The 11,763-nt window shown below is 40.4% G+C and overlaps 1 long non-coding RNA gene across 1 annotated transcript in view; it reads left to right on the top strand.

Annotated features, from left to right (window-relative positions):
- Nucleotides 1–11,763, top strand: part of LOC149978235 (uncharacterized) — a 1,155,107-nt gene that overhangs the window by 853,867 nt on the left and 289,477 nt on the right. The gene's annotated exons all lie outside the window — the stretch shown is intronic.

The following is an 11,763-nucleotide window of genomic DNA, read 5'->3' as shown; positions in this document are numbered from 1 at the left end:
TGCGTTTTCATTAGTTCATGTTTAACAGGTGGTTTTTCCCTGGACTGTGTCTGAGTGGGTTTCATGGCTACTGCTGTAGAAACAAGTTCCGAAGGAAAAGGGCGTTTTATTTAGCCAGCTCAAAAATAACAGGACACCGGAGTGTCCTGTTATTTTTGAGCTGGCTAAATAAAACGCCCTTTTCCTTCGGAACTTGTTTCTCCTGCGCCTGACTCCACACCCACATCTCCTTGGGGAGTTTTGACAACCAAAGACAATGAAGGCAGTCAATTGACACAATGGAAATATCTAATTATTTATTATTTAAACATTAAGAAAATGCCACAATATCTACATGTGCATTAGAGGTCTTAGAGGTGCACCCAAATACCCGAGACCCGATCTGGGACCCGAGCCTGTCTGGATACAGAATTCTAAATAATGTCACGGGTCTGGGTCGGATTTGATATTGTCAAATCAAATTTTATTGGTCACATACACATATTTAACAGATGTTATTGTGGGTGTTGCAAAATGTCACGGTCTCAGGTATGTTTAATTTTAACTGACTTGTGCGAGAGCACCCAAATAGATCAGAACGTGACTGCTGCAGTGGAGAGAGAGGGAGGGAAAGAAATCGTATAATTTATGCTGCTGGTCTTTGCTTTTCATGAAAGTGGCACATTTAAGCTTGTTGTTGATGTTAACCAATCATAATTCATCAAAGCAGCAATAGGCTACAGTCATAGAGCTTCCGATTTGGGCAAAAGTTAGGAGATATCTAAATACTGTAAGATTTGATGGAATTAAATGTTAAAGGAGAAGGATAAACTATTTTATACTCTGAATGGAGTAGTTCAAATCAAATCAAAAATTATTTTTCACTTGCGCCGAATAAAACAGGTGTAGACCTTACAGTGAAATGCTTACTTACAGGCCCTAACCCTCAGTGCAATATTTAGGTAAAAAACTAGCATCCCACATATCCCAGAGAGGTTAAGAATTAAATAAAAGCCCCTTAGATATTCTCAAAGATCCTAATGGAAAATGCCGCTTATACAGTGCCTTGCAAAAGTATTCGGCCCCCTTGAACTTTGCGACCTTTTGCCACATTTCAGGCTTCAAACATAAAGATATAAAACTGTATTTTTTTGTGAAGAATCAACAACAAGTGGGACACAATCATGAAGTGGAACGACATTTATTGGATATTTACATTTTTTTTAACAAATCAAAAACTGAAAAATTGGGCGTGCAAAATTATTCAGCCCCCTTAAGTTAATACTTTGTAGCGCCACCTTTTGCTGCGATTACAGCTGTAAGTCGCTTGGGGTATGTCTCTATCAGTTTTGCACATCGAGAGACTGACATGGGATCTTATTGGCACCATATGAAACATATACACGATGTACAATGCCACTCAAATGGACGTCGTTACATTCAAAACTGATTGCAAATGCCATATGCCAAGTGTCACACAGCAAAAATCCAATAGATGGCGACTGCGCTCCACTGTAAATTTTCTTATTTCAAATATGTATAAGAACTGTATGAACATACTTTTATCATATTTTATTGCCATCATATTTTAATTGTGCACAAGGCATGTGTTTTGTCCATTTGCAATATGATTTCATAGGAAGTCAAAAGTCAGTGAACAATCACCAAATGCCATAAGAAATGTCCAAATGCAATATGAATGTATTGAATGTGCCAAATCAGGATGTGATGTCCATTTGCAATATGTTTCAATGGGTATTTACCGTCACGAATTTGACATTCTCAAAAAGTCTGCAGAAATGCTAAATTGATTTCAGAATGTCACTTTGGTGATGGTCTATCACTATTTAAATATATTGCAAATGGACAAAAGTCAGCCAGCCAGTCACCGTCCATCAGGCAATTAGATATCATTCTGACACCAAACTGATACAAACTGACACTACAACCACTTTTTCCAACTCGTTTAGAGGCCAATTATCACATATTTCAGAGCAGGCCCAATATTCACAGCGCCTTCTGTTTAAACAATGTAGTTACGTTCTAGCTGCGGGTCCAGTTCTGACATTATGTGTAGGTCTAGCTGAGGCAACCCCAAATCCCAAGTTTAGGCTCGATAGGTCATTTGGAGCCCGAGCAGCGACCTTAATTGGTGCTGAAAATCAACATTTTCCGGCCGTTGCTATGGGGTCCTTGAATGAGCTATTGGACAGAAATGTTAAGGTCCATCTCTATGCGCCGAGGCGGTTTCAATGCACCTAGTCTTGAGACATTGGTACTTTTCTAAATGTCATCATTTTCGTGATGGTCAAAATGAATTGAAGTTATTGCAAATGTACGAGGCTGTTTCTCGGTCTGAGAAGCTTCTAGAGCTTGGGGCCCCACAAGGGTGCGTTCTGAGCCCTCTCCTGTACTCCCTGTTCACCCACGACTGCGTGGCCACGCACGCCTCCAACTCAATCATCAAGTCTGCGGACGACACAACAGTGGTAGGCTTGATTACCAACGACGACGAGACGGCCTACAGGGAGGAGGTGAGGGCCCTCGGAGTGTGGTGTCAGGAAAATAACCTCACACTCAACGTCAACAAAACTAAGGAGATGATTGTGGACTTCAGGAAACAGCAGAGGGAACATCCCCCTATCCACATCGATGGAACAGTAGTGGAGAGGGTAGTAAGTTTTAAGTTCCTCGGCGTACACATCACAGACAAACTGAATTGGTCCACCCACACAGACAGCATCATGAAGAAGGCGCAGCAGCGCCTCTTCAACTCAGGAGGCTGAAGAAATTCGGCTGGTCACCAAAAGCACTCACAAACTTCTACAGATGCACAATCGAGAGCATCCTGTTGAGCTGTATCATCGCCTGGTAAGGCAACCGCTCCTCCCACAACCGTAAGGCTCTCCAGAGGGTAGTGAGGTCTGCACAACGCATCACCGGGGGCAAACTACCTGCCCTCCAGGACACCTACACCACCCGATGTCACAGGAAAGCCATAAAGATCATCAAGGACAACAACCACCCGAGCCACTGCCTGTTCACCCCGCTATAATCCAGAAGGTGAGGTCAGTACAGGTGCATCAAAGCTGGGACCGAGAGACTGAAAAACAGCTTCTATCTCAAGGCCATCAGACTGTTAAACAGCCACCACTAACATTGAGTGGCTACTGCCAACACACTGACTCAACTCCAGCCACTTTAATAATGGGAATTGATGTAAAATATATCACTAGCCACTTTAAACAATGCTACCTAATATAATGTTTACATACCCTACATTATTAATCTCATATGTATACGTCTATACTGTACTCTATATCATCTACTGCATCTTTATGTAATACATGTATCACTAGCCACTTTAACTATGCCACTTTGTTTACATACTCATCTCATATGTATATACTGCACTCAATACCATCTACTGTATCTTGCCTATGCCGCTCTGTACCATCACTCATTCATATATCTTTATGTACATATTCTTTATCCCCTTACACTTGTGTCTATAAGGTAGTAGTTTTGGAATTGTTAGCTAGATTACTTGTTGGTTATTACTGCATTGTCGGAACTAGAAGCACAAGCATTTCGCTACACTCACATTAACATCTGCTAACCATGTGTATGTGACAAATACAATTTTATTTGATTTGATTTGAGTCTCATAACTCACGGTGCACCGTCGACTTGAGCTCTTGAACAGGTTTCCAAAGTTTCAGAGCTGTGAGAGCCAGAAATCTTTCTTGTTTTTAGATGACCAAATACTTATTTTCCACCATAATTTGCAAATAAATTAATTAAAAATCCTACAATGTGATTTTCTGGATATTTCTTTCTCTAATTTTGTCTGTCATAGTTGAAGTGTACCTATGATGAAAATTGCATGCCTCTCTCATCTTTTTAAGTGGGAGAACTTGCACAATTGGTGGCTGACTAAATACGTTTTTTGCCCCACTGTACTAATAAGATTATACACGTACCGTTAGCTAGCAAGCCAGCCATCTAAAGTTAGCAAGCTAGCTAACGGTACACTTTCATTTGAAATTAAAATACTTTTTCAAAATTAGAAACGTGTAATATCTGAAAATGTTGCTAGCTCGACTCTGACCCGTAAAAATCATGGTTGGACACTTCTCCCTTTCACGGATGCCATGGTTGCCCTTAGTATGAAGAAGTAATCTGGGGACAGGTGTTTTCTCTATCTCCTTAGCTATCATACTGTAATTAATGAAATAGTACCGGCAAAACACCAGTCTCAACGTCAACATTGAAGAGGCGACTCCGGGATGCTAGCCTTCTAGGCAGAGTTACAAAGAAAAGCCATATCTCAGACTGGCCAATAAAAATAAAATATTAAGATGGGTAAAAGAACACAGACACTGGACAGAGGAACTCTGCCTTGGCCAGCATCCAGGAGTCACCTCTTCACTGTTGACGTTGAGGCTGGAGTTCTATGAAGGGACTAGTACACAACGTTGTATGAGATCTTCAGTTTCTTGTAAATTTCTCTCATGGAATAGCCTTCATTTCTCAGAACAGGAATAGAAGGACGATTTTCAGAAGAAAGTACTTTGTTTCTCGCCATTTTGAGCCTGTAATTGAACTGATGCTGATTCTCCAGATACTAACAAGGCCAGTTTTATTGCTTCTTTAATCAGTACGTACAACAGTTGTTTTTCAGTGTTTTCTCATGATCAGTTAGCTTTTTTAAATTATTAACTTGGATTAGCTAACACAACGTGCCATTGGAAACACAGGAGTGATGGTTGCTGATAATGGGCCTCTACATGCCTATGTAGATATTCCATTAAAATCTGCCGTTTCCAGCTACAATAGTCATTTACAACATTAATTAACAATGTCTAGACTGTATTTCTGATGAATTTTCTGTTATTGTAATGGCCAAAAAATTTGCTTTGCTTTCAAAAACAAGGACATTTCTAAGTGACCCCAAACTTTTGAATGGCCGTGTAAGTATTCAGACCCTTTGCTCAGTACTTTTTTGATACACATTTGGCATCATTTACAGCCTCGAGTCATCTTGGGTATGACTCTACAAGCTTGGAACACCTGTATGGGGATTTTCTTCCCATTCTTCCCTGCAGATCCTCTCAAGCTCTGTCAGGTTGGATGGGGAGCGTCGCTGCACAGCTATTGTCAGGTCTCTCCAGAAATGTTCTATCGGGTTGAAGTCCGGGCTCTGGCTGGGCCACTCAAGGACATTGAGACTTGTCCCGAAGCTAGTCCTGCTTTGACTTGGCTGTGTGCTTAGTGTCATTGTCCTGTTGGAAGGTTAACCTTTGCCCCAGGCTGATGTCCTGAGCACTCTGGAGGAGGTTTTCATCAAGGATCTCCCTGTACTTTGCTCCGTTAATCTTTGCCTCAATCCTGACTAGTTTCCCAGTCCCTGCCACTGAAAAACACCCCCACAGCATGATGCTGTCACCTCCATGCTTCACCGTAGGGTTAGTGCCAGGTTTCAGGCCAAAGAGTTCAATCTTGATTTCATCAGACCAGGTCATCTTGTTTAGGTGCCTTTTACTAAGGAGTGGCTTCCATCTGGCCACTGTACCACAAAAGGCCTGATTGGTGGAGTGCTGCAGAGATGGTTGTCTTTCTGGAAGGTTCTCCCATCTCCACAGAGGAACTCTGGAGCAAGCGTGACCATTGGATTCTTGGTCACCTCCCTGACCAAGGCCCTTCTCCCCCGATTGCTCAGTTCTGCCAAGCAGCCAGGTCTAGGAAGAGTCTTGCTGGCTCCAAACTTCTTCCATTTAAGAATGATGGAGGCCACTGTGTTCTTCGGGACCTTCAGTGCTGCAGAACGTTGTTGGTACCCTTCCCCAGATCTATGCCTCGACACAATCCTGTCATGGAGCTCTACTGACAATTCCTTCATCCTCATGCCTTGGTTTTTGCTCTGACATGCACTGTCAACTGTGGGGCCTTGTATAGACAGGTGGTGCCTTTCCAAATCATGTCCAATCAATTGAATTTACCACAGGTGAACTACAATCAAGTTGTAGAAACATCTCAAGGATGATCAATGAAACCCGGATGCACCTGAGCCCAATTTCAAGTCTCATAGTAAAGGGTCTGAAAAGTTTTTAATACGTTTGCAAACATTTCTAAAAAACAGTTTTTGCATTGTGACTATGGGGTATTGTGTGTATGAATATATATATATAAAAAATGTTTAGAACAAGGCTGTAATGTAACAAAATGTAGAAAAAGTAAAGGGGTTTGAATACTTTCCAAACGCTCTGTAGCATAGATTAGTCATATATACCAACCCTACATCCATCCCTGTATTCCCTATAAACTAAATTCTCAGAGCTCTTCTTCTTGTTGTTGCTAGTGTTTGTCTTTCTGAAGATATATGACAAGAAAGATATCTAAAAAAGCACAAAATATATTTTTTATTTAATCGACTAAGCTGTGATTTCCTCACCTCACACGATCTTGTCGAAGGGAACTCTGCTATTGCGTTCAAAGCTCAGTCTGGTGCACTCCCACGTAAAGAGGAGTGCAGCAGGGAAAGCAACAGTAAAACAAATGTCAAGTTCATGTTGTCTTTTCCCCACCGGGATGAAACATGTGCTTTTCTCTGCAACTTCCCTGGTCATGTCGGGACTTTTTATTTTAGAGTTTTTATTTTATTTCAATGACCGACACCTCCGTATCAGCCTGAGCCTGCTTGACTGTAGAGATGTATTTTTTCAGGTTCTCAAGCCATAGACTGTTCTCTCTGCTACCTCACGGCAAGTGGTACCAGTGCCCCAAGTCTAGAACCAACAGGACCCTGAACAGCTTCTACCCCAAGCAATAAGACAGCTTATCAAATGGCTACACAGACAACCTGCATTGACCCTTTTTTGCACGGACTCTTTGCACACACACACTGGACTCATACCTACATACTTACACACACACACACACACACACCTTAATATCTGTCTTGTCCCTTTACCCCTACCTATATGAACATAGCTACCTTAATTACCTTGTACCCCTGCACATCGACTCGGTACTGGTACTCCATGTATATAGCCATTTTACTTTTACTCATTGTTATTCTTTATCCACAGTGTATTTATTCCTTGTGTCACTATTTATATTTTTATCTTAAATCCGCATTGTTGGGAAAGGACCCATAAGCAAGCATCACTGTTAGTCTACATCGGTTGTTTAAAAAGCATGTGAGAAATAATATTTGATTTGTCTTCCCTTCCTCTGGCATACTGTTATGTTCAGCTCATAACTGTTTTCTTTCTCTTTCAGCCTTCATTTGGCCCAAACATAAACGTCCATGATTGGTTCAGATTTGGTCCGGTCCAGAAGGCTGTGGACTAGAGGTCGACCGATTATGATTTTTCAACGCCGATACCGCTACCGATTATTTGGGGGGACAAAAAAGGATACCGATTAATCGGCCAATTTATTTTATTTTATTTGTAATAATGACAATTACAACAATACTGAATGAACACTTATTTTAACTTAATATAATAAATCAATTTAGCCTCAAATAATGAAACATGTTCAATTTGGTTTAAATAATGCAAAAACAAAGTGTTGGAGAAGAAAGTAAAGGTGCAATATGTGCCATGTAAGAAAGCTAACGTTTAAGTTCCTTTATCAGAACATGAGAACATATGAAAGCTGGTGGTTCATTTTAACATGAGTCTTCAATATTCCCAGGTAAAACGTTTTAGGTTGTAGTTATTATAGGAATTATAAGACTATTTCCCTCTATACCATTCGTATTTCATTAACCTTTGACTATTGGTTGTTCTTATAGGCACTTTAGTATTGCCAGTGTAACAGTATAGCTTCCGTCCCTCTCCTCGCTCCTCCCTGGGCTCGAACCAGGAACACATCGACAACAGCTAACTAGCTAGCCATTTCACATCGGTTACACCAGCCTAATCTCGGGAGTTGATAGCCTTGAAGTCAAAAACAGCGCAATGCTTGATGCACATTGAAGAGCTGCTGGCAAAACGCACGAAAGTGCTATTTGAATGAATGCTGACGAGCCTGCTGCTGCCTACCACTGCTCAGTCAGATACTTGTATGCTTGTATGCTCAGTCAGATTATATGCAACGCAGGACACACTAGATAAACTAGTAATATCATCAACCATGTGTAGTTAACTAGTGATTATGATTGATTGTTTTTTATAAGATAAGTTTAATGCTAGCTAGCAACTTACCTTGGCTTACTGCATTCGCAAAACAGGCAGTCTTATAGCGTTGGACTAGTTAACTGTAATGTTGCAAGATCCCACGAGTTGACAAAGTGAAAATCTACCGTTCTGCCCCTGAACGAGGCAGTTAACACAGTTCCTAGGCCGTCATTGAAAATAAGAATGTGTTCTTAACTGACTTGCCTAGTTAAATAAAGATGAAATAAAGGTGTAAAAAAAAAACATTTGGCCAAATCGGTGTCCAAAAATACAGATTTCCGATTGTTATGAAATCGGCCCTAATTAAATCGGTCCACCTCTACTGTGGACAACACAGCACAGTACAGTACAGTACAGTAAAGAAAAGTATAGTATATTTAAGTACAGTACAGTAGAGTACAGTACAGTTAAGAAAAGTAGAGTGTAGTACTGTACAGTAGAGTAGAATAGAGTACAGTTCAGTACACAGTAGAGCACACAGGTTGAGTACACTATAATGTACTGCACTGTACTGTACTATACTCTACTTGACGATACTGTTCCATTCTGTGCTGTACTGTTCTGAGCTCTACTGTGCTGTACTTTAATATCCAAACTTGTGAAACATAGACATCTATGGTTGGTTCAGATCCTGTCTTTTTTGGTGGCAGAGCACATTAAAATAATAGCCGTGTGTAGAATAATACCCAAATATGCAAAGGAGGATATTGTGAGCCTATTTAGGATACAGCACCATGAAGAGAATGACATTCATATCCATAATTATGCATTTCTGTGTAGTACAGATCAGAAATTATGTTACCTCAATTCGGTTACCGGGTGTATATCCACTTCACTTACTGTAGTTCAATAACCAAAATAGATTTTTTCCATGTCATGTCATAACGGACACCCCATTCTTTCTGCAGACATGAATCTTAATTCGGAGCAGATATTTAACTGAGTTTTTGGAAAATGTGGTCATATAAAAATGCACAGTTCTTCCTGTAAATGTTTTTTTTATAAATTATTAAAGTAGTCCTTGTGCATAGATATGTATGGTTTGTTAAACTTTGAAATCAAAGTTTTTTTTTTCAGATAATCTAAATCTCAGTGCACTTCCATTGCCCTAATATATTTACAGTTAGCTGCCCTGGGTAAGGGTATCTCCATGTCCTTGATGATAAAACGAAAAATGAATTAGTAAATGGGCATCATAAATGCAAAATACCTCTGCTGTATAGATGCCAAAGCCTGTTCGGCCTTTAGAGTGTGCAGATAGCATGACAGGAGGGGGCTTGGCCCTGTAGCTAAGAGTCACAGGAGGGACATCTCGCTTGTCAGCATCTATGCCCAGGAGTGGGGGACCTTGCAGCGGAGTCTGCAAAGCACCACACCATCGCTCCTCAGTGTTGTGTTGCATGTGTGTGTGTGTGTGTCCTTCCCTCCTCACACAAGTCCCACTTCCTGCCCTGCACTGAGCGCCTTCTGTCCCTCTCCAGCTGGCCCGGGCCACCCTCACAATCCCTACTCTGTCTCTGCCTGGGACAGTTACTCCTCCGACCCTCCCTACCCAACCCGCCTCTGTCGCCCATAACAGGTCTCTTTATGGCAGTGCCAGGCTGCGAGAGAGGGCCTCCTCCCCATTCAAAGTCAAATCCCCCAGCCTCACTGTCGCCCAGAGCACCAGCCCTGAGCCTGCCCACATGGCTAACTAGTTCTGTTCTCTCGACCATGAATTAACAACTTGTCCTTTTGGTGGCTGTCAGCTTCCTACAGGAGACCACATAAATACAAAGTCAATGCTGAGTCAATTTCACGCACATGACTTGTTTGACAGATTGTTACTCCTGCACACAACACAATGTGATAGAAATATACAGTTGCTGTGGCAGGTGCACAGCTATGAGTGCCCTAAACCCAGTGGTGTAAAGTACTTAAGTAAAAATATTTTAAAGTACTACTTAAGTCGTTTTTGGCTAACTGTACTTTACTATTTCTATTTTTGACAACTTTTACTTTTACTCCTCTGTATTCCTAAAGAAAATATTGTACTTTTTACATTACATACATTTTCCCTGACAGCCAAAATTACTCGCTACATTTTGAATGCTTAGCAGGATGGGAAAATAGTTCATACAGTTCTAAAGAGAACATCCCTGGTCATCCCTACTGCTTCTGATCTGGCAGACTCACTTAACACAAATCCTTTGTAAATTATGAGTATTGAAGTGTGCCCCTGGCTGTCCGTTTATTATTATTTTTTAAGACAATTGTGCAGTCTGGTATTCTTAATATGAGGAAAGTGAAATTATTTATACTTTTACTTTGGTATATTTTAGCAACTACATTTACTTTTGATTCTTATGTATATTTAAAACCAAATAATTTTACTCAAGTTACATTTAACTGGGTGACTATCACTGTCACCTTAATAGAAAATAACAAGTATCTTTACTTTAAGTATGACTATTGGGTACTTTTTCCATCACTGTCTAAACCTAGAGTAGAGTGCAGTGCCAACAGAGAGCATAATCTGCAATGCAATAAAAGAGAGAAACATAAGTGAAGTTACATTGCCATCTTGTGGAAAATGCTGGCCTTACACTCTGACTACAATGATTTGTTACGGATTGGTCACAATTATGAATAAATGTACCATAACATTGTATATCTAGATGAATAACGGGGGAATTTAAGCAGTGAGAAAACAGGTTTTCAATTGTATGCTGCGTTCAGTTCCTCAGCACTGTTATGAAGGCTTCCATGTTATGTTGTGCTGGATGAGAAACTATGACAGGAGAGATATGTGAGTGTTTCGTAGAATCAAACTATTCCCTTGATAGTCAATCCTTCTCCTCTATAGTTTAACATGACTTCTAAAATCAGCAGTTTTATTAATCCGTTATACCCAGATGGTATAAATAGCAGCATGTTATTAATTGTAGGCCTGCGTGCCCTTTGTCCTTACTGCACCATTTGTTTTATCAAGCTTCGCAAAGACTGACACATATACCAGGTTTCCATTTAACCATTTCATGCGGATGATTTACTTGACGCATTAAAAAAGTCACGATGGAAACAGGGTAACCCAGGTAGCACAAAACGTTTCTGGAACCTAAACCGACGTTGGATTTAGGTTGGGAAAGGTTGTATATTGGTGTTGCAAAAACAAATGTTGTAACAATGTTTTCTCAACATTCCAAAATAAATGTATTTGAAACATATTCCAACGTTGCCAATAGGTTGAGCTTTGGTACTGTTTGACACGTACGAAAGGGAACTCTTGGCCAAAGTTTCTAAATGTTGTCAGGAGGTTTCAAATATAAATGGATTTGAAACCTATTCCAAGTTTGACACAAACGAGAATGAACTCTTGGCCAATGTAACATCAACATTGATTACATAATTAAAAGTTAATGTTACATGTTATCACATATAACAATTACCAAGTGACCCAACGACGTTACTGCAGTGAATTTACTTAAGTACAGTTAGAAAAGAGAGTCGTGTCTGCACTCAAGTGGTCGCGCTTTTCGGCATTCTGCAAACAAGTTGATGGTACTGTGGCCAAGAACTTTGGATGTATGCTTGTGGTCATATTCCATTTGGAAGA

This window comes from Oncorhynchus mykiss, chromosome 14 (genome assembly GCF_057628025.1).
Source record: "Oncorhynchus mykiss isolate SJ-2025 chromosome 14, ASM5762802v1, whole genome shotgun sequence".
In the NCBI taxonomy this organism is placed as follows: Eukaryota; Metazoa; Chordata; class Actinopteri; order Salmoniformes; family Salmonidae; genus Oncorhynchus; species Oncorhynchus mykiss.
This window is presented reverse-complemented; position numbering and strand designations above follow the sequence as displayed.